This window comes from Hyperoodon ampullatus (assembly GCF_949752795.1).
Source record: "Hyperoodon ampullatus genome assembly, chromosome: 18".
In the NCBI taxonomy this organism is placed as follows: Eukaryota; Metazoa; Chordata; class Mammalia; order Artiodactyla; family Ziphiidae; genus Hyperoodon; species Hyperoodon ampullatus.
In genome coordinates, this window is record NC_136931.1 from 60,994,894 (window position 1) to 61,018,647 (window position 23,754).

General features: G+C 44.9%; 2 long non-coding RNA genes across 2 annotated transcripts; both read left to right on the forward strand.

The window, feature by feature from the left end:
• The first annotated feature begins 734 nt into the window (after positions 1-734).
• On the forward strand, positions 735-12,373 carry LOC307066772. Its single transcript, XR_013811394.1, has 3 exons — positions 735-766; positions 8,475-8,570; positions 12,351-12,373. It is a non-coding gene; the product is annotated as an uncharacterized lncRNA (long non-coding RNA).
• A 102-nt stretch (positions 12,374-12,475) lies between these two features.
• LOC307066285 lies at positions 12,476-20,613 on the forward strand. The gene is made up of 3 exons (XR_013811368.1): positions 12,476-12,494; positions 20,031-20,134; positions 20,531-20,613. It is a non-coding gene; the product is annotated as an uncharacterized lncRNA (long non-coding RNA).
• The last annotated feature ends 3,141 nt before the right edge of the window (positions 20,614-23,754 follow it).

Consider the following 23,754-nt stretch of genomic DNA (forward strand, 5'->3'; position numbering starts at 1 on the left):
GACCTGAAGATGATAATGGCATTGACCTCACCGGCTGTGGCCAGTCACCCAGTGTTTCGTTTTTCTTTAATTCTCGTAACTATTATTGCTCAGTGAGAATCATTGTATTGATTCAGAAATCAACGTTCAGAGAAATTAAGCGAGGCCCCGAAGTTCACACAGCAGGCAAGTGCTGACTTTAGGACTTAGGACTCAAACCTCAGGAGTGGGTGGGACTTAAGAGCTGGGGACTTTTAGACACTTTAACAAGACATGTAAATGCCTCAGCACGAGGCAGGTACACAATGAGGACCAGTGAGTCTGGGGTGCTCTTGCTGTAATTATTATTGGTATTGTTTTTGTTGTCATTATTATTCTTTCCCATTTGTCTGACATGTTAGCACCCTTACCATTCTGTGCCTCACAGTCCATGCGGGAGGGTCCTGACCTCGTGTCATTCTCCGTCGGCTCCTGCCTAGGAGGCTTCTGTCGGCTACACTGCTGTGATCAGTCTAGAACAGTGTCTGCCTCCTGGAGTCCAGCACAGAGCTCGGCCTGCAGGCGCTGTTTGGTCTCTGCATCATTGCCATGGAGAGAGATGTGCTCTGATTCCATCAGTAGCCCCAAGACCAACACAACTGCGTCTGCTTGACTTTCCAGATGCTTGTTACTTATGAGGATGTGGCCGTGACTTTTACCCAGGAGGAGTGGGGGCAGCTGGACCCCGCCCAGAGGACCCTGTACCAGGAGGTGATGCTGGAGACCTGCGGGCTCCTGGTCTCTCTGGGTAAGGCCTTCCCAGCTTCACCAGGTGGGACCTGTCCCTTGCCTCATTCCACCCTCTGGCTCCAGGCCTGGTGGTTGAGTAGCCCTCTGTAGCCCACCTACCCTCCTCCCCACAGCTTCAGTTATTTTCTGGACTCACCTCTTGCTGCCTGGTCTCCTTGTATCTCACTTAGGGAGGGTTGGACAAGAAACATAGTTTGCCTTTGGTCACAGCCAAAGGAGAAGGATGTGCTGGGAGGAAATGGAGGTGTCTCACGGAACCCGAAGGTAGGAATTCCTGCTGGGCTCCTTGAGGGACCGATACAGCGGCTTAGAGAAGCATGATGATGCCCTGGCTTCTGGGTCTCTTGCTCTGCCTTCTCTCGTGGGCCTGCTCGTGTCACTTTGTTTTCACAGTGGTTTTTTCTGCTGCAGCTATTTTGCAGAAGGAGGTAGTCACCAAGTCCTTGCTCCCTGAGGCCCACCCACTCCTCCTCTCTATTTCTTGCTGTATGTTTATCTTGTTTCTCTGTTCATGCCCTACTCATTCAATTCTCCCAGCACACTGTCCTCAGCAAGTAAGGAAAATAGGGCCATTGTTGCGAGTCCCTCCCAAAGCTTAATCCATTCAACTTAAAAGGCACGTCTTGGTTGTCAACAGCTCTGCTTTGCCTTTTTTGTCCGTCCTTTTGTGAAATGTTGATTAGAATAAATGATATATGATGTTCGTGCAAATGTCTCTATTTGACCAAATCACTGTGTGGGATTCCGAACCCAAGGTTTTGTTTTTCGTAGTTCGTGAAATGCTGAATTCTGGCGTCTCCACGTCTCCTTCCTCTGGCCCTGTTTCCTGAGCATTGACTCCTCCGCTCATATCCTCCTCTCACCACCACAGCCCACTTGGTCTGAGGCTGCTGACTCCCAGGGGGAAGTGTTTGCTGTTTCCTTCTTCGTGTAGCACTTGGGAGCCCAGGGTCTGGTGCTAGACCCCTGGTCTCTAATCCCTGCTCTGCTGCTTATGAGCTGTGTGTTCCTGGGCAGGTTACTGAACGCTTCTGTATGTCAGTTATCTCATAGGTAGTATCTCATGAAGTAATACAGTACCTGCTTCACACGTCTGTCGTGAGGGTGAATGGCTCAGAACAATGCGTGGTGATGCCTGGCTGTGTGCAGGGTTAGCAATTGTGACTCCTGCTGCTGTCACAACTGTTAGTGATATCATCCTCATCCTTTTTGTCATGGTCATCACCCTACACTTGGACTCAGCATTTTCTGGAACAGTGTTGTGTAGCTTTGTAGTTAAATACAGATGCCAGGTGCCAGAGATGACTAGACTTTGGTTTTCATCTTGGCTCAGCCATTCATCATGTCCATGGTTTCAGCAAATCATTTTATCTGTCTCAGTCTCTGTTTCTTCATCTATAAAATGGTGCTCATTGCAGTATGTACTTCATGTGGGTGCTATAAGGAAATCCTAAAATAGAATTTTTCATGCAAGGCCCACAGGAAGGTCAATATAACGCTTTGCTTAGGGCCTAAAAAAGACTTAGATCCATGAAGACATTTACCTTGTTCCTGAATGAAAAGACTCAATATTTTAAATACGAATGTCATTTCATTTCTAAATTAGTTCATAAACTTAATTCAGTTTTTTTTAATGCATTTAAATTGCTTGGCACAGTCCCTGGAATGTATAAATAGTTATTGTTTTTTGAAGACTGTTGTTTTTTTTGAGCAGTTTTGGGTTCACAGCAAAATTGAGAGGTAAGTATAGAGATTTCCCATATACCCCCTTCCCCAACACGAGTATACCCTCCCTCATTCTCAATATTCTCACCAGAATGGTACATTTGTTACAGTTGATGCATCTACACTGACACATCGTAATCACCCAAAGTCCATAGTTGACATTAGGGTTCACTCTTGGTGTTGTACATTCCATGAGTTTGGACAAATGTATAATGACATGTATCCATCATAGTATCACACAAAATTTTTTTGTTGCCCTAAGAGTCCTCTCTGTTCATCCCTGCCCCCTCACCAACCACTGATCTTTTTTTACTGTCTCCATTTGTGTTTTCCAGAATGTCATATAGCTGGAATCATAGAACATGTAACCTTTTTAGATTGGCTTCTTTCACTTAGTAATATGCATTTGTTTCTCGTTTCATGGCTTGATAGCATGTTTCTTTTTAGTGCTGAATAATATTTTACTGTCTAGATTTACCATCGTTTATCCATTTACCTACTGAAGAACATCTCGGTTGCTTCCAAGTTTTGGCCATTATGAATAAAGCTGCTGTAAACATCCATGTGCAGGTTTTTACGTGGACATAAGTTTTCAGCACCTTTGGGTAAATAGCGAGAACTGTGATTGATGGATCCTATGGTGAAGGTATATTTAGTTTTTTAAGAACCCACCAAACTGCCTTCACAATGGTGATACCAGTTTGCATTCCCACCAGCATTGAATGAGAGTTCCTGCTGCTCCGCATCCTTGCTAGCATTTGGTGTTGTCAGAGTTCCGCGTTTTGACCTTCCTCCCTCCCTCCCTCCCTCCCTCCCTCTCTTTCTTTCTTTCCTTTATATTTATTTATTTATGGCTGCTTTGCATCTTCGTTGCTGCATGTGGGCTTTCTCTAGTTGCGGCGAGCAAGGGCTACTCTTTGTTGCAGTGTGTGGGTTACTCTTCGTTGTGGTGTGCAGCCTTCTCGTTGTGGTGGCTTCTCCTGTTGTGGAGCACAGGCTCTAGGCCCACGGGCTTCAGTCGCTGTGACACGCAGGCTCAGTAGTTGTGGCATGCGGGCTCTAGAGTGCAGGCTCAGTAGTTGTGGCTCACGGGCTTAGTTGCTCTGCGGCACGTAGGATCTTCCCAGACCAGGGCTCGAACCTGTGTCCCCTGCATTGGCAGGTGGATTCTTCACCATTGCACCACCAGGGAAGTCCCTTGACCGTTCTTATAGGTGTGTAGTGGTATCTTGTTTTAATTTGCATTTCTCTGATGGTATATTCTGTGGAGCATCTTTTCATATGCCCATTTGCTGTGTGTATATTGTCTTTGGTGAGATGTGTTTTAAGGTCTTTGTTCTTGTCTTTGGTGAGGTGTCTGTTAACATATTTGGCTCATTCTTAAATTGGGTCATTTTTGTTTTCTTACTTTCTAATTTTAAGAGATATTTGTGTATTTTGGATAACTGTCCTTTATCAGATATGTCTTTTGCAAATATTTTCTCCTACTGTGTGGCATGTCTTCTCATTCTTTTGGCAGAGCAGAAGTTTTTAATTTGTATGAAGTCCAACTTATCAATCATTTCTTTCATGGATTATGCCTTTGGTGTTGTATCTAGAAAGTTATCACATACCCATAGTCATCTAGGTTTTCTCCTATAATATCTTCTAGGACTTTTGTGGTTTTGTGTTTTACATTTAGATCTGTGATCCATTCTGAGTTAATTTTTGTGAAGGGTTTAAGGCCTGTCTAGGTAATTTTTTTTATATGTGGATGTCCTGTTGTTCTAGCACCATTTGTTAAAAAGACTAGCTTTGCTAGCTATTGTATTGCTTTTGCACCTTTGTCAAAGATCAGTTGACTGTATTATGTGGGTCTGTTTCTGGGCTTTCAATTCTGTTCCATCGATCTTTCACCAACATCACACACTCTTCATTACTGCAACTTTATTGTAAGTCTTGAGGTTGGGTTAGCGTCAGTCCTCCCACTTTGTTCTTCTTCAGTATTGTGTTGGCTCTTCTGGGTCTTTGACCTCTCCATGTAAACTTAATCAGTATTGGATACCCACAAAATGATTCGCTGGGATTTTGATTGTTATTGCATTGAATCTATAGATCAAATTGGGAAGAACTGACGTCTTGACAGTACTGAGTCTTCTTATCCATGAACATAAAATCTCTCTCCATTTATTTGGTTCTTTGATTTCATTCATCAGAGCTTTGAGGAGTTCCTCATATAAATCTTGTACATATTTTCTTAGATTTATACCTAAGTATTTCATTTTGTAGGATTGCTAATGTAAGTGATAATGTGCCAAAGGGCAACTAATCTAGGTCTGCTTTCAAATAACACTATATCACTTCACTGGTAACATGAGACCTTATAACAAAATAATCTTAATTCTGTCCTCCCATCCTTCATATCATTGCTGCCATTTGTTTCACTATATAAGTGCATATATAATGGGCATATATATCTTATACATACATAAAAATAAGCATTTACATGTATGTATGTATATGTATAAGTGTGTGTAAGCTATGTACATAAGCATAATTGAATACATTATTACTATTATTATTCTGAACAGAATGTTACCTGTTAGATTGGTCAAGACAACTAAAAGTTTTAACTTTACCTTCTTTTATTCCTCTTGCAGTATTCCTCCTTTCTATATTCAGACCTGAGTTTCTGACCTATATCATTTTCCTTCTCTCTACAGAAGTTATTTTAACATTTCTTATAAGATAGGTCTACTGGCAACAGATTCCCTCAATTTTTGTTTCTTTGAGAAATTATTTCTCTTTCAGTTTTGAAGGATAATTTCACAGGGTATGGAATTCAAGATCGGTGAGGTTTTTCTCTGAACACTTTAAATCTTTCCACTCTCTTCTTATGTGATTTCTGAGGAGAAATCATATGTAATTCTTGTCTTTGTTCCTGTCTAGGTAAGATGTTTTGTTTTGTTTTGTTTTGACCTTCGTCTTCTTTCTGGATTTTTTCTTTATCTTCAGTTTTCTGTAGTTTTGAAATGGTATGCCTAGGTGTGGTTGTTTTTTTTTTTTTTTTTGCTGGGGGACAGGGGTGGGGGTAGTGGGCATTTATCATGCTTGGTGTTCTCTTGGCTTTCTGGATCTGTGTTTTGGTGTTTGACATTAATTTTGGGAAATTCCCAGTCATTATTGTTTCATGTATTTCTTCTGTTTCTTTTTCTCATTTTTTCTCCTTTTTAAATTCACATTACTTGTACATTACACCTTGTATAGTTCTGTGGTCCTTGGATATTCTGTTTTCTTCAGTCTTTGTCCTCTTTGCTTTCAGTTTTGAAGGTTTCTATTGACATATTCTCAAACTCAGAGATTCTTTCTTGAGCCATGTCCAGTCTACTGATAAGTCCCCCAGAGGCATTCTTCAGTGTTATTTGATCTGTAGCATTGTTTTTTGTTCTTAATTAGGATTTCCTTCTATGTGCTTACATTGCCCATCTGTCTTTGCGTGCTGTCTACTTTGTTCATTAAAGCCCTTAGCGTATTAATCCGTGTCATTTAAAATCCCTGATCTGATCATTCCAGCCTCCCTGACACGTCAGGTTCTGATGCTTGCTCCGTCTCTTCCAATTGTGTCCTTTGACTGTTAGCGTGACTCATAATTTTGTTTGATAGCTGCACGTGATATACTGGGCAAAAGTAACTGCTGTAAATAGGCCTTTAGAAATGTGGTAGGTGGGACTTCCCTGGTGGTGCAGTGGTTAAGAATCTGCCTGCCAATGCAGGGGACACGGGTCCGAGCCCTGGTCCGGGAAGATCCCACATGCCGTGGAGCAACTAAGCCCATGCACCGCAACTACTGAGCCCGTGTGCCTCAACTACTGAGCCTGTGCTCTAGAACCCGCAAGCCACAACTGCTGAAGCCTGTGCACCTAGAGCCCATGCTCCACAACAAGAGAAGCCACCGCAATGAGAAGCCCGCGCACCACAGTGAAGAGTAGCCCCCGTTCACCACAACTAGAGAAAGCCCACACACAGCAAGAAAGACCCAACGCAGCCAAAAATAAAATAAGTTAAAATATATATATATATAGTGGCAGGGCAGGAGGGAAAGAGTGTTCTTATAGTTCTATGATTAGGTCTCAGTCTTTTAGTGGGCCTATCCCTCTGGACTGTGAATGTCACAAGTGTTTATCTTCTCCACTAAGGTAGGACAGGATCGCCAAAGTTGACTGGAGTTGGGTATTTCCTTTCTTCCAGGCCATTTAGGTTCTGATAAAACCCCAGCAGTTTAGGCTCTGGTTAACTAGTTTCTTCTGAGGACAGGCCTGGTTAAAGACAGAGTGCTCTGGTGTATTTCAGAATTGGTTCTTTTTCCTTCCCCCCTGCCAGAAGCCCGAGGGGATTTTTCTCTTCTATTTTTTGTGGGAACTTGGTTGAGCTGCTGGAGAGAAATTTCATAATACTGTGAGGACCTACCTGTGACTGCATCCCCTGGAGTTTTTTTTGCTGTCAGAGTTGTCTGCACTGAACCTCCACCAATCCACTCATTACTGTTCAGGTTTCCTATCCTGGCGCTGGTTCCTGTGGCAGTTTCTGCTCATGAGTCTCTGCTCTTGTAAGCTGTGACTCACCGTATTCCCGGTGTCTCCAGTCCTAGGGATAGTAGTTTCCCTTGTTTCCTCCCCTCTGTTACTGATCCAAGAAGACTTGTTGACTCTTCAGTCTGTTCAGCTTGCCACTTGTTAGGATGGAGTGGCGACTTGGAATCTCCTTACAGGCAGAACTGGAAACAGGAGGTCGACTAAATATGAGTTTTGACTTAACTGTTAGGATTTTAAAATTCCATGGCAACATGGCAGATTGATGAAGCACCTGGGCTCAGGAGCCACAGTTCAGTGAAATCTTCTCAGGAAGTGACATTTGAGCTGAGACCCAAAGAATTAGAGTAATCTAGAACGAGCAAAGTAGGGAAAAAAACAGCCTTCCAGTTAGAAGGGACAGCACGTGCACAGGCCCTGCGGTTGCAGGGAGCATGACTCCTGACAGCCGAAGAAAGACTCCTTCACTTTCCACTGCCCTGGCCCTGAGCCCCGTGCTGAGCATGTAGCAGACAGGAGTGAACATTTGCTTAGTGATGACCAACGATCCCTGAGCTTTGGTTCAGGATCTGCAGATGTGCTCTCTGTGAGGGTCCTCGTACCTCTGCCATTGATTTATCTACAGTCTTTACCCCCACATTGGTTGATATATGTTTGGGTACACATGACAGACCAGCTCAAACAGTCTACACCCTGAAGGAAATCTATTATCTAAGAAGCAGCTCAGAGGTGATGCTGGCTTCCAGGTTGGGGGTGCCAACCCAGGTATCTGTTTCTTTGCTTCCTTGGTTCTGATGCTCAGGCTGGTTCCCTCACAGGAGTCACAAAATGCTTCTGGATGGCAGGAGCTGCAGGGGCCTCACTCAGCCCTTCCTGAAATGAAGCTTTCTTTTTACTCAGAGCAGCTGTCGTAGGTCACCTGCTTACCTCAGATACCGATGATGCCATTTGTGGGATGATGGAGACCAGGACTTCTTAGCCTGCCAGGTTGGCTACTGTCACGTGGGGAGCGTTTAAAATGTGGTGCCCAGGCCCTTTCCAGAGATTTTGTTTGAACTGCTGTGTGGTGGTAGCTGGGCACCCCCAGGTGTTGCTGATGCACAGGAGGTTGAGGTCCCTGATTTGAATGAATTAGAAAACATCTTCAAGAGGTACGTCTGAACGGTGCTGGGTTCTGTGGGATGGAGATCAAAGGGAGTTGGTGCTGTCTGTGCAGCCAGCACTAATGTCTACAGTCTTCAGGGACAAAGGATGGTGTTTTTACAGTTTGTTTCCCAGTTGCAGCATTTTGTTTGCATAGACGGGAGCAGCTGCATTCCGAGGTCTCTTCCAAATCCTGCAGTCCCAATCTGGGTTGAGAGGTTTCTTTCTTCTCACCAAAATCCCCATGCTCTCTTTTTTCTCTGTGAACAGGATGTCCTTTGCCCAAGCCAGAGCTGATCCACCCACTGGAGCACAGCCCAGAGTTACAGACGTGGAAGAGAGGCCTCTCCCCAAACTCCTGCCCAGGTAAGTGCCAACAGCTGGCCAAGCGGGCATCACAGCAGGTTGCAGACAGCAGGAGGACCATTGCCTATAAAATTTGTGAGAATTTTCTTGTCATGGCCTCTCTGGAGGCGTGGGATCTGTGGAACCTTTTAACCTGTGGTCCCTCTACCCCATAACACTCTCCACTGCTCCTGGGGAGGTGTGGGGGCATATCTGGTAAGTTCAGGCTCTCAGCTCCATGTACTTGGGCTTAAAAACTAGGTGTGACACATCACACAGCCTTGTGGCCCTGGGGAAGTTCCATGATCCCATTGTGCCTTTGTATATAAGTTTGGCCAAGGTAAATCTAGCTGTTCTAACAGGTGTATTCCAAAATCTCCATGGCTCAGCACACGAAAAGTGTTTTTCTTGAACCAAGGGTGATGTGGATCAGTAGGGAGCTCTGACCACACAGCTATTCAAGGACTCAGCTACCTTCTGTCATCAGCGTGAGACCTTCAGGGTTCCTGGCATCCTCCAGCTGGCAGAGGGAAAACAGAGAAGGGAAAATGTCACACCCACTTCCAACACATTGTTTCCACTCACATTCCACTGACAAGATACTCGACTTTGTCATTTGGTGCCTGGGGCTGGGATATGAGGCTGAGTGTTTTCAAGGAAAGGAATGAAATGGTTTGATCAGTGTGATCTGTTACACTCAGTCTGTTCCTGAGAAATTATAGTCATAATCGTTTCTGTCTCATTGGGTGGTTGGAGGGTGTAACAGATTATGTATGAAACTGCTTCTCACTTGGCTTGACCCACAGTGAGTGGCTCAGCAAAAGTAAGCTATTAGTATTATTCACATCGTGGGGTTAGTGCTAGTGAGGAATGATAGTATCTCATATTTCCTTCTGAACTGCAAGTAAACAGGGCCTTTCCAACTATGCTCTGCATCTTACCCTTTCCCACCTTCTCCATCCACCCACACTCTGAGCGTCAGTCAGACACCCAGAAGCACTCCTCCGCCCTAGTCTTCCTATCCCTCCTGTTTGCTTAAACCTCAAGGCACCTCATGCTCAACATGCCTAAGAGGGGGCTTTTGACCTTGCCCGTTCCTCCCACCTCCCGTGCATGTTAGAAGGCTGGGTGCAGCCTCAGATGACTCCTCAACACCCCCATCTCCACCAAGCCCTCCAAATGCTGTCCGTTTTGCATGCACGCCTCCTGAGTCTGTCACCTCCACCACCAGGAGAAGACGCCCCCCCACACCCTCGGTCCAGGTTTTCAGCTTTTGCCTGGGTAATGCCAGCACACTCCTGGCTGGTCTCCCCACACCTCCTCTGTGCCTCTAGTTAGCCCTGTCTCCCACGGTGGCCCCCGCAGCCACCAAGATCTTGTTCCCAACCTTCAGCACTCCCCCAGCCACTGAGCCCTCAGTACGTTTTCATGTCGAAGGTAGAGCCTGTGGGACTTCCCTGGCGGTCCAGTGGTTGGGACTTCGTCTACCAATGCAGAGGGTGCAGGTTCGATCCCTGGTCGGGGAGCTAAGATCCTGCATGCCTCGCAGCCAAAAAACCAAAACATAAAGCAGAAGCGATATTGTAACACATTCAGTGAAGACTTTAAAAATGGTCCGCATCAAAAAAAAATCTTAAAAAAGAAAATAGAGCCTGTATCCTTGTGTTGCTTGATCCTTAAACCCTTCCACATTCATCTAAATCTCTCATATGTGTAGCTTCCCTCCTCACCTCCCTAGAGGAGATCTCACCCCTGACCAAGGCCAATTCATGTACCAGAGTCTAGGCCAAACCTTTTCAAGGAACTGCTGCTTCTCACCTCTTCTGCCTCTTTTGTAACATAAAGACACGCTCAGTTGCCTCACACTTGGGGAAAGTAAATAGAAAATACTTCTGCCTCTCTAATGGCTTCACACTGACACTGACTCTGCTGTCCCCGTAAAATCCGTCTTCTTGGAGAAGCTGTCTCATTCTTGCAAGAGATGTCTACGCTTGAGGTCTGTCCATCTCATTTACTAAAATTTTCTTGCACGTTTTGAATGAGGTGTAACTCACACCCTGTGTTGTGTAAAAATCTTAAGAGGTTAACTTCATGAATGCTTGCATATGTTTAAGCCACGTAAGCACCACCTCAGTCAATATGTAGAATATTTCCAGCATCTCATTGGGATCTCACGCCCTCGATAGCCCCTTGCGCTCGGTAACCCCTGTTTAGACTGTCGGCATCGATTAGTTTTGACTGTTGCACCCCATAGCATGCTGTCTGTCATATGTGTCTTCTTTTGATCATTATGTCTGAGATTCTTTTCATGTGGTTGCCTGGGGTTGGAATTTGCTTACTCTTAATACGGTGTAATATCTCATTGCATGAAAAATTGCCCTTCATTGATCCATTCCCCTCCTGATGGGCACTCCTGTTGTTTTCAACTTAATGCTGCTGAGAATATTCATGTTATGTTTTTTGGTGCATGTAAGCACTGATTTCCCTTAGGAATACATTCTGGTATGTGTGCAGGTCAGGTCATGGAGTAGCTGTATGTTCAGCTTTGATAGAAACTGCCAGACAGTTCTGCAGAGTGTCTGCCCCCTTTAACATCCCCACCATCCATCTGTGAAAGACCCCATCTGTCCCTATGCTTGGCAGCTCTTGGTGATGTTCCCTTTGCTCTTTGAGGTCTGGGGGAGGTCTCTCTGCACCACAGCACTGAAACTCTTCCTTACACGGTCACTGCTTTGCTCCTCATCTTCAGATACAGCACAACCGTAAATGATCATGAGCGATGGGCCACAATTTACTGAACACACCTGGCACCGTGCCCAGTGCTTTACAGACATTTTCTCCTTTAGCTTTCACAACAGCCTATGAGGCAGAAACTGAGAGCCTCTCAGTTTTTCAGACAAGGAAGCTTAGACAGGAAACAGCTAAGAATTTGTCCAACATTAGCTGGCTGGGTACAGGCAGAGTTTGACTCGACGTATTCTGCTCCAGAGCCAGCACTCCGGACCGCCACGCCATGTGAGCTCAGGACACAACACAGACTTTTCAGACTGTGTCGTGTTTGAGCATTTGACCCTCTTCTCACTGGACCTTCATTTTCCCTCTCTGATGATCACTTGAATGTTGGTTCATCGGGCATCTCATGGCTCATTCTCTTTACTCTTAAATTCTCTCCAAGGTTAATCCACACATTCTCATTCTCACACCTCCAGTTTACATGCTGCCTAGTTAGGTCCCAGGCGTACATTATTGGACTAACCCATAATGAAAAATTAAAGCTAATTGATTGACTTTTTGCCCTGTGTCTGGCACCCTCCTGAACATGGTATATGTAGTGTTTTACTTCATCCTCATAGCAGTCCTACAAGGTGGGCTCTATTTTTAGCTTTATTTTTCAGAAGAGGAAAATGAAGGCCTATGGAATTTGAGTGCCTTACCAGACGCCACAAAGCTAATATTGTGTGCTTTTGGAATTTGGGCCTAGGGTTTTTGTGGTCAGAGACCATGTTCTTAACCATAATACTCGTGTGACCTCTCACTTTTGTTTAGTGGACCTCCGGTACAGGTTTCAGTTAATCATAAACCTTGGTTTTATGGGGACAGTGTCATCACTGATTCATCAATGACCTTGATTAATTGATGTATTAATTATTTGCTCATTTGTTTCTTTTTGAAAATAACATTCTTAACATCACAGAGCTCCAGAATGAGAACAGTACTGATACTGTCCTGTCTTAGTCTGGCTGCTGTAACGAGAATGCCACGGAGTGCGCAGCTTAAGTAACAGACGTTTATTTCTCGCAGTTGGGGAGTCTGGGAAGTCCAGGATCGAGGTTCTGGCAGACCTGGCGTCTGGTGCGGGCCTGCTCCTTGGCGTGCAGATGGCAGCCTTCTCCTTCTGTCCTCACGTGGCAGAGAAAAGAAGCAAGCTCCTTCATATCTTCTCTGGTAGGGGCACTAATCCCATCTTGGGAGCTCCACCCTCACCAACCTTATCCTCTCATGCAGGGCAGTTCCCTGATTCTGGAAGACTCTGTGCCTTTGTTCGTTGTATTTCCAAAGGCTGAAAGGGCCTTCCCACTTTCTCTATACGTCAGTAGGTCTGGCCACGTCTGGGAAGCCTGCATGACCTCTTCCTGTCTCCCACCGACTGCACTAGGTGCCCCTTTGCTGGCTTCCTGTAGCACCTTGAGATGTTCTGGCTTCGAGCAAACTCACCACATGCAGTGTCATCGTTCCTCTGCCTACCTGCCCCTCGTCTCCAGACATTCCGTCCCCTGCCCATGCTGTCCCTTTGGGTTTTCCCTCTAAAATTTTCAAGAATCTAAGAACCAAAAAGAAAGAAATTGCACACCTGGGTTTCAGAGATTTGAAAACGCAGCAGGTACAGAGCCACTGTTTTCATCGTCTTCTCACTGGCGTGGTGGTTTAGTTTCTTCTGTGTTGCCATCACTTACATGCCTTGTTGTGTCTTGTATCCCCTTCAGGTGACAACACAACACCTGACACCACAGAGCCTCCCCCTCCTCGCCTGGCCTTGTCTGAGGAAGTCTCACCCCAGGAACAACTGACTCAGCGAGCCTCCGGGGACTCCCTGTTGGGACAAACCAAAGATCAGGATGGGCCACTGGAAATGCAGGAAGGCCACTTGAGACCAGGGATGGACCCCCAGAGGGAGAAGCTCTCTGGGAAAATGAGCCCTGAACATGGTGGTTTAGGGACACATGATGGTCTTCACTCAAGGATTGTTCAGCAGCGAGTATTTCCAGGAGATAGTCTTTATGAATGTGACTCACGTGGACCAGTGAAAGGACCCTTGATACACGAAGGGAAACACCTCTATAAGTGTGAGGAATGTGGGAAAATTTTTAACAAGAGTTGCTTCCTTGTTCGACATGAGCAGATTCACTCCGGCGTGAAGCCCTATGAATGCACAGAGTGTGGGAAAACCTTTATTAAGAGCACACACCTCCTCCAGCACCACATGATCCACACCGGGGAGAGGCCCTATGAGTGCATGGAGTGCGGGAAGGCCTTCAACCGCAGGTCACACCTCACGAGACACCAGCGGATTCACACTGGAGAGAAGCCTTACAAGTGCAGTGAGTGTGGAAAGGCCTTCACCCACCGCTCCAATTTAGTCTTACATAACAGAAGCCACACTGGTGAAAAACCCTTTGTGTGCAAAGAATGTGGGAAAGCCTTTCGAGATAAGACAGGTTTCCTTCGACATTACATCATCCACACGGGAGAGAAGCCCTTTGAGTGTGTGGAGTGTGGGAAATCCTTCAACCGCAGATCACATCTCACCTGGCACCAGCAGATTCATAGTGGAGTGAGACCCTTTGAATGCAACGAATGTGGGAAAGGTTTTTGTGACAGCACGGACCTCATCCAACACTATGTCATCCACACTGGAGAGAAGCCATACAAGTGCCTTGAGTGCGGGAAGGCCTTCTACCGCAGGTCACACCTCAAGCAGCACCAGCGGAGTCATACCGGGGAGAAGCCCTATGTGTGCGGTGAATGTGGAAAGGCCTTTACCCACTGTTCCACTTTTATCTTACATAAAAGAGCCCACACTGGAGAAAAACCCTATGAATGCAAAGAATGTGGGAAAGCCTTTAGCAATCGGTCAGACCTCATTCGACACTTCAGCATCCACACTGAAGAGAAGCCTTATGAGTGCATGGAGTGTGGGAAAGCCTTTAACCGTAGGTCATACCTCACCAGACACCAGCGGATTCACAGTGGAGAGAAGCCCTATGAATGCATGGAATGTGGCAAAGCCTTTTGCCAAAGGGCAAACCTCATTCGACATGCCATCATCCACACTGGAGAGAAGCCCTATGTGTGCACTGAATGTGGAAAGGCCTTTACCTACTGCTATACTTTTATCTTGCATAAAAGGGCCCATATTGGAGAAAAACCTTTTGAGTGCAAAGAATGTGGCAAAGCTTTTAGCACTAGGAAAGACCTCATTCGACACATCAGCATCCACGCTGGAGAGAAGCCCTACGAGTGCATGGAGTGTGGGAAGGCCTTTAACCGCAGGTCAGGCCTTACCAGGCACCAGCGAATTCACAGTGGAGAGAAGCCCTATGAATGCCTTGAGTGTGGGAAAACCTTCTGCTGGAGCACAAGCCTCATTCGACACTCTGTCATCCACACTGGAGAGAAGCCCTATGAGTGCAGTGAGTGTGGAAAGGCCTTCAGTCGCAGCTCATCCCTCACTCAGCATCAGAGGGTTCATACTGGGAGAAACCGTGTCAGTGTGACAGATGTGGGAAGAACCTTCACAAGTGGGCAATCCTCAGTCAGTCTTCAAGAACTCCTACTGGGGAAAGACTTTTTGCATGTAACCACTGAGGAAAATCTTTTGCCAGAGGAAACATCTTACTCAGAATCTGATCATTCATACCAAAGAGAAACCTCTCATTTTTCTTCCCCATGAGAAAAGCTATTGTAGGATATCAGTTGTCATCTAAAGAGTCATGTTAGAAATGGCCTCAGCCTAGAAACTTACTCTGTATCTGAAAATTCACACAGGAGAGTGATCCAATCTTTATTGTGCACTAGCAAAACCCTCAGCCACATCTTTCTCCTTAGCTTACACTACAAAATTATCTCAGGGATATTTATAAACAAAAGAGGAGGAGACGAGAAAAGAGAGAAATGCAAACACAGCTTCCAGATTTCCATGATGAGCCTGTGGCAATTTGTCATCCCTTCCTTAGTTTATTTGAGGTAAGGGGAGTGTTGTTGCAGAGATCAGAGGGCCTTGTTCCTTTTATTTGTCTTGAATATACATGCACTGCTGTCCAGTGTCAGGAGAGTTAGACAGTTGAGGGTATGTCTGAAAATATTTACTGAAAACCAGCTTTGTTCTACAATATTGTCTCTATTCTTGAGTAGCATATGTCTTTATGAGAAATATGAAGGCTTGACTTATGAAATGCTTTCATATTTAAGGAGATGAAGATGTATGTATGGGTGGGCCCATTTTACTGCATATTTAAGACTGATTTTTTGAGAACATTCTGTGTCGTGTCTTTAACCACCCAACACTCATACTTAATCTACTTGTCCTTTTTTTTCCTGTGGGGTGACGATGACAGTGTAGCTGTGCGACCTTCCTAGATGAATCCCAGTTCTTCCCTCTGATTCCTCCTTAGAGAGGTTTCTTCAGGTCCACTTCAGTGACTTTTCTAGAGATCGAATTAGAGCCAGAACAAAATAAAACACATAGCTAAATTAAGCTAAAGGATAATGATACATGCTGAGAGGTAGTCTCATTTTTAATCTTACAAAAGATTGTGTGAAGAGTCACTGTCAAGGAAAGTGACTAGAATTTTAACAGATGAAATGAGCATGTGTGGGTGCAGGTACATGTGTGTTCCACAGTTGTTGCCATTGGCTTAGTCCCAGTATAATGACTAAATGACTAGTATCTGTTGTCAGGGTATTTTGAAATTACTTCTTTGGAGTTTTTTTTTTTTTTTTTTTTGAGCAACATGTGATAGTATTCCTTCATGTTAAGAATTATACTGTACAGAAAGATATAAAAATAATCATGCATTCACTCTGAACCCTCCTCAGGGCCTTTCAAATGACTGCGTGTCTAGTTTTGTATTCCCATTGAAGGCCAAGTCATTTTTGTTATGTTAATCCATGGCATTATTGTGAAGGCCCCTTCATGCTTTTCATGTCTTGTCTAAGAAGTCTTCAGCAAGTTCTAGGTCCTGAATATTTTCTCCTAAAAGTCTTATAGTTTTACCTTTTATATTTAAATCTCTACTCCATGTTGAGTTAATTTGTATTACCATGTGAAGTTTAGGTTGTGTTTTTTGCCTCAGGATGTTCAGTTCTGGTACCATTTGTGGAAAAGACTGTCCTGCCTCTACTGAAGTGAACTTAGTAAAAAATCAGTTGGGCATATTCATTTTGGTCTATTTCTGAGTTCTTTGTATTATCCCGTTGATCTGGGTATTTAAACCTCTGCTAATACCACATTATCTTGAATACTGTAGCTATCATTAAATCTTAAAATTGGGTAAAGTGATTCCATCTTTATTGTTTTTAAAAATTGATTTAGCTTTCCATGTCAGTTTTTCCTTTGGTTTTCTGTATAAATTTTATCATGTGCTTGTCTATATTTTAAAAACATCTTGTGGGATTTTTTATAGATGATACATTGTGGATCATTTTGGTGAGATTTGGCATCTTTATGATGTTGAGTCTTCCATTCCATGAACGTGGTATGTCTCTCCATTTATTTAGTTTCTCTCATTTATTTCATTAGTGTTTTATAATTTTCACCTTACGGATCCTGAACATAGTTTGTTAGATCTTCATCCATGTACCTTTTCTTGGAGTCTTTATATGTGGTATTGAGTTTTTAATTTCAGTTTGTTCATTATCATTACTGTTATAGGGAAATATAATTAATTTTTATATGTTGACCTTGTATCCTGTACCCTTGCTGGCCTCAGTTATTAGTTCTAGCAGGTTTTTTTTTTTTTGGTAGATTCATCAGGATTTTCTTCATAAGCAATATTATCAGTGAATAGTGAACATCTTCTTCCTTATGTGTATCCATTTTATTTCCTTTTCCTGTCTTTATTCTACTAGCTAGAATTTCCTGTACAGTGTTGAATAGAAATGGTGAAAGAGCACACACTTGTCTTGTTCTTTTTTTTTTTTTTTAATAAATTTATTTATTTTTGGCTGCATTGGGTCTTCATTGCTGCACGCAGGCTTCTCCCTAGTTCTGGCGAGCGGGGGCTATTCTTCGTTGCAGTACACCGGCTTCTCGTTGTAGTGGCTTCTCGTTGCGGAGCACGGGCTCTAGGCATGCAGGTTTCAGTAGCTGTGGCACGCGGGCTGAGTAGTTGTGGCACATGGGCTTAGTTGCTCTGTGGCATGTGGGATCTTCCCGGACCAGGGCTCAAACCCATGTCTCCTGCATTAGCAGGTGGATTCTCAACTAATGTGCCACCAGGGAAGCCCACTTGTCATGTTCTTAATGTTAAGGGGAAAGCGTTCAGTGTTGCTTGACCATTAAATAAGATGATAGTGTGGGTTTTTATATGTTTTTTATCTAGTTTGGAAGGTTTCCCTCATTTGCTAAGAGCCTTCATTATGAATAGGTGTTGAATTTTGTCAGATGCCTTTTCTCCTTCAGTTGATGTGATCATATGACTTTTCTTCTGTAGCCTGTTGATATGATGGATTGACTGGATTTGAATGTTGAACCAGCCTTGCATTTCTGCAGTAATCCCTGCAGTCATGGAATATGGAATATAATGATATGTATGTGTATGTGTGTGTATATACACACATTCCTTTTGCCAGTGTTTTGTTGAGAAATTTTATGTGTAAAATCATGAGCATATTGGTCTATATTTTATTTTTGTACTGTTATTGGTATCTGAGTAATACTGGCCTCCCAAAATGAACTAAGAAGTGTTCCCCCACCCCCACCCCATCCCCCCAACCTGGATGAGATTTTGTAGAATTGGTTTTATTTCTTCTCTAAAGGGTAGAATTCTCCGGTGAAACCATTTGGGCCTGGAGATTCCTTTTAATGTATTTTATTAATTGCATCTCATGAGAATATGTAGGGATGTCATTAGTTCTCAAACATTGTAAAGCAAAGTCTCAAGTTGAATATCCTATGATAATTTAAAAACAAGATTATGCTTTTGAATAATAGGGCTTGAACACTTTAAAGGACCGTAGAGACCCGTTCAATTTAATAATTAGAAAACTGAGGTGCAGAGAAGTCAGCTGACCAGCCCAAGCCCATATTCTCAAGACAAGGGCAGATCCCATCTATTTCTCTTAACTTACTGGACTGCTGTCCATTATACTGCTTATAAAAGCCCTATCAAATTGGCATTGGGGATGTCATTATTTTCAAAAACATGTTCTCCAGTTTTGATTATCTTTGCTTCCTTCAGGCATGGGTTATTTCGTATTTTGTAACTTGATTTCCAAGCACATCTTTAAATGTTTTCATTCACATCTGCTGTTTCTAATCTCTGTCCTGTTTTATTTCAGTCTCTGTTTTGTTTCATTCTATGCAAGTTAAAGTTTTTTTTTATGGTCCTATATCTTTAAATGTTTTCAATCACATCTTCTGTTTCTAATCTCTGTCCTGTTTTATTTCAGTCTCTGTTTTATTACAGTCTCTGTTTTATTACATTCTATGCAAGTTAGAGATTTTTCTTTATGGTTCCATATATTGTCAGTTTTATCTATATTCAGTTTGTGCTAAAAAGCAAACATCCTGCATTTGGTGTATGCAGTTCTATATGTATCTGTTAGGTCAGATTTATTCATTTTGGTGTATGAACCTAATAGAATATAACCAATGTTATTCCTGCCTTATAAAAATTAATTACTGAGATAACATTAAAATATTCTGATTTGGGGCTTCCCTGGTGGCGCAGTGGTTAAGAGTCCGCCTGCCGATGTAGGAGACACAGGTTTGTGCCCCGGTCCGGGAATATCCCACATGCCGCGGAGCGACTGGGCCCGTGAGCCATGGCCGCTGAGCCTGTGCGTCCAGAGCCTGTGCTCTGCCACGGGAGAGGCCACAACAATGAGGCCCGCGTACCGCAAAAAAAAAAAAAAAACCCACGAATTTGTTCATAGATTTAACTCTTTATTCTTATAGTAAAATTGTTTTATGTAAATTGAATTGATGTTTAAAATTGTATACAAATTTTAAAGTATAATATGTCTTCCTGTTATTTTCTTCCTTATATCTATTTTTCAGATACAAATACACATTTTTGTGTTTTTGTTTATAAGGTATATATTTTCCAAATTTTTATTTGATTTCTGTAACATATTTTCGAACTGTGACTTATAAACAATATTGCTGTATATTTTTCAACCCACTGTAAACTACTGACTACTAATTCAAACATTTATTCCATATACATTTCCTGTATGATGATCTTCCTGTTGTGTGCTTATCTTTACTTCAGTTCTGTGTCTTATATACATTCTTTTAAAAGTTTGTGTATTTACATTCTAAACTTCGCTTTTAGTTGGGAATGTATATACTCCTATTTTATTAATGTTTAAGCTAAAAATTATAATGTCTTTAACACAAAAATGTATAGAGTTAATACCATTACCCTCCTTTTGCACGATGTAAGGGATATTATTGAGGATTGCATGGTAGTTTTTTTTTTTTTTTTTCAGTACGTGGGCCTCTCACTGTTGTGGTCTCTCCCGTTGTGGAGCACAGGCTCCAGACGTGCAGGCTCAGTGGCCATGGCTCACGGGCCCAGCCGCTCCGTGGCATGTGGGATCTTCCCGGACCGGGGCACGAACCTGTGTCCCCTGCATCGGCAGGTGGACTCTCAACCACTGCACCACCAGGGAAGCCCCTGCATGCTAGTTTTATTGTTCTCAACAAGGAGATGTTTTTCATGTTTTACACAGATAATCAATTGTATTGATTCACAGGTGCATCCTTCTCTTGGATCTTCGTTCCTTCTGTCACTGCAGACTTTCACCTGGGATCACTGTCCTCTGGCCTTAAATGTAACCTTAGGATTCATTTTGTGTGGGTTAGTTTTCTATTATGATTCTCATATTTCGTGCTCTGTTTTGAAAAACACTTTTGTTGAGTATAGAAATCTGTGTTGGCAGTTATTCAGCACCTTCACATCTCCTTCCACTATGTCCCTGACCCCACTATATGTTAGGTGTGAGTGGAGACGATTTATTTTGTGTGATAGTTTCCTGGTGTTAAGGAACAGTACTTGAACCTGATACAAAGAACAACACATCCTAGAAATTGTAACGGTGAGATGGGCTCAGTAATTAGATAGGGTTTTGAATTGGAATAATAAAAGGATGACAGTGTAGAATGCATAGGAGAAATAACATGTATCTGGTGACCAGGTTGATGGATTATGACATAAACTGACTAGATGATTAACAACCCCATTTTCTCTTTCTAGATGTCTGGGAGGACAGCGTGTCTCTGCTTTCTTTACAGTTAACTTTGGGACCATGTGAATGAGACGTGGCCAGTTGAATACAGGCAGAATTGATTGTGAATGTGTGTCTTAACTGTTCTTGCATTTGTGCACCATTCTGGGAATCTCAGTGGTTCTAGATTTCACACCTCCCCAGGATTTAGCGCTCTGTTGTGTACTGTAGGTTCAGGAGATGGGTTGATGGTGTTTTCATGAGGACAGGACCTGATGACCTGAAAAACCTCTAAGCTTCAGGCTGGGCCATCTCCTGATCACATACTTGTACCTGGGTCTACCTGTCCTGAAGGTCAAGGGGAGGACAGGAGGGGGAGAGGGAGGCCCGAGTTACTGTGAACTAGATGACATGTCATCTTATGTCACAAACATGAAACCATATCAGCTCCACTCTCCACTTAGACCTGAGGGCAGTTAGTCCTGATGTTCTGAAGATCTGAATCATGTGCCCTTATTTGTAATGATGCAACTCTTTGGGCATCATGCCTACCTGTAGTTTAAGAAGCCGGCCTGGACTTCCCTGGTGGTCCAGTGGTTAGGACTGTGTGCTTCTAGTGCAGAGGGGCTCGGGTTCAATCCCTGGTCGGGCAACTAAGATCCTGCATGGCACTCGGCATGACAAAAAAAAAAAAAAAAACTTCCTGCGGTGCTCTTTAAGAAATAATTAAATATGCCAAGTAGTACATACAAATGTATGCTTTTATGTAAAGCGTTTAATCAATACCTATGAGGCTACTTGCCAAGTCAAGGAATCATTGCTTTTGCACAACGCCAAGGATCCTGCAAAGAGTTATCCCTGACTTATCCTCCCAAGCCCTGTACGTGAAAGCATTGTGATGTTAATGCTAATGACAGTAATAATAATCGTTCTTATTTACTGAGCATGAACTATGAGATAGGCACTTTTTTTTTTTTTTCAGTACGCGGGCCTCTCATTGCTGTGGCCTCTCCCGTTGCGGAGCACAGGTTCCGGACGCGCAGGCCCAGCGGCCATGGCTCACGGGCCTAGGCGCTCCGCGGCATGTGGGATCCTCCCGGACCGGGGCACGAACCCGTGTCCCCTGCATGGGCAGGCGGACTCCCAACCACTGCGCCACCAGGGAAGCCCGAGATAGGCACTTTTTATGTAAATAACCACGAGGGACTTAGTATTTCCTATTCTAGTCACAGTAGAGCCATGGTTCTTAAACTTGAATGAGCGGTACCAGGATTCCTGAAAGCAGAGAGTGCTGAGCCCCGTCCCCAGGGTTTCTGATTCTCTAGGTCTGGGTAAGGCCCGAGAGCTTGCATTGCTAACAGGTTCCAAGGTCCTGCGGTGGCACGATTAGGGAGGGCGGGGCATTTCCCCCAGGCCTACGGAAATCTGGGCACTTTTCTTTAAAACGAAGCGAAGCCCCGCCCCGCCCCGCCCCGCCCCGCCCCGCCCCGCCCCGTATTAGGATTTCTGGAGCTAAATTATTTCCCAGTCTCTTCCCGCGGTTCCGCTGAGCCGTCGCAATGGAGAAGTGAAATGGCGCACGCGCGTGGGCACAGGCTGGGCGTTAACTACGTTACCCAAAAGCGGATGCCACCGGCGCTGCCGCCCCCAGAGCTGGGCCAATCAAGACTCAGGAGGGGGGCGTTTCCTTCGGCTTTGGGGCGGGACTTCCGGCCTCGCCGCAGGAGAATATCCGTCCGTGAGCGGGTGCTGGTTGGACGGCGGCCACGTGGACTCGAGCGTTGCACTGGGGCCGCATCTCTAGGGCAGGACGAAGAAGGAGAGCGAGGTCCCGGGGGCTATCTCCGCACCTTATCCGAGCCGTGACGCCCCCAGCCCCGGCTCCTTCACTGTGACACTGTGTCCCCGTCCGTGGGACAGGCGACTTCGCGCCTCGTGTTTGCCAGGCCCTGCCGGGACCTCACGTTTTCCCGGGTCTTCTCACGCGCTCCGTTGACAGGGCCCCCGAAGGCGGCGGCCTGGGCCTTTCGAGCGTTTGACATTTAATAGCGAGGTTCGGAGTGCGACACGCAGCCCGAGGTGACTCCGCCCTGGTCTCCCGCCTCTCAGGGCCCCATTCAGCCCACTGGGTCCCTTGGCGGTGGCAGGTGCGGCAGCACTGATGAATCCGGCGCAGGTGAGTGGAGGGTCACCCAGGGCCACACCCTCATGGTCCCCGCCCCTTGCGATAGCTGATGGTGTCCTGGGACTCTGCCTTTCCTTCTCCCAGTTCTTGGTCGTGGAGTCTCTGGAGGGAGTCACTTGTGGCGCAGGGTACTGAATTCAGGCCAAGGATTATATGCATAGGTTCCTGTACTTGCAACCAAGGGAGTAAATATCAGAACGGTGTCCTGGTGCATGTGCAAATACTCGGTGAGACTGAGTTGGGAGTGATCAGGGAACAGAGCAGCCGGGCAGAAGTCAGGCCTGGAATGGCAGCCCGAGGAGCTCGACCTCCTTTCTGAAAGTTTGGACAGCAGGTGGAGGTGATATAACACGTAATGCGTTGGAAAGCTTTCCTCTGGCTGCACAGTGGAGACTGGAAGTGAGGGAGGAGGCAGGGAGACCGGGGAGGAGGGTGAACGGACAGCCTTAAGGCCCAAGTCCTGGGGGCTTGTGGGGGAAGGCTGAGCCTAAGTGTAGTTGTGCCTCGGGAGTAGGCTCTGGATGACACCAGGTGGACTGGCTGGCGGGAGAGTGTTTGAGGTCTGTCATGCCATATTCAGCTGAGATAGTATTTTGTCTGCCCACGTGCCTGGTTTTGCTCTGGGCTGGACACAGTAATCAGAGGGACATGAGGAGAGAGCAGGCACTAGTGGTGCCAAATCTGGTATCGCCTCTGAGCTGGGAGGCCGGGGAGGAGAGGGACGGGGTGGGGGGATTAGGTGAGTGGGTAGACTGGGGAGTCCTGTTGTCCGTGAGCTCAACTGTCCCCATCGTGGCAGGGCTGTGTGACCTTCGAGGATGTGTTCGTGTATTTCTCCCGGGAGGAGTGGGAGCTCCTTGAGGAAGCTCAGAGACTCCTGTACCGTGATGTGATGCTGGAGAACTTTGCACTTGTGTCATCACTGGGTAAGTCTCTGTTTTAGTTATGTGTTGCTACATGGCAAATTACTCCAAAGCTAAGTGCATTGGAAAGAAAAACGTTTATCTCACAGTTGGTTTCGGTCAGGAATCAGGCATATCCTGCTTGGGTACCCCTAGCTCAGGGTCT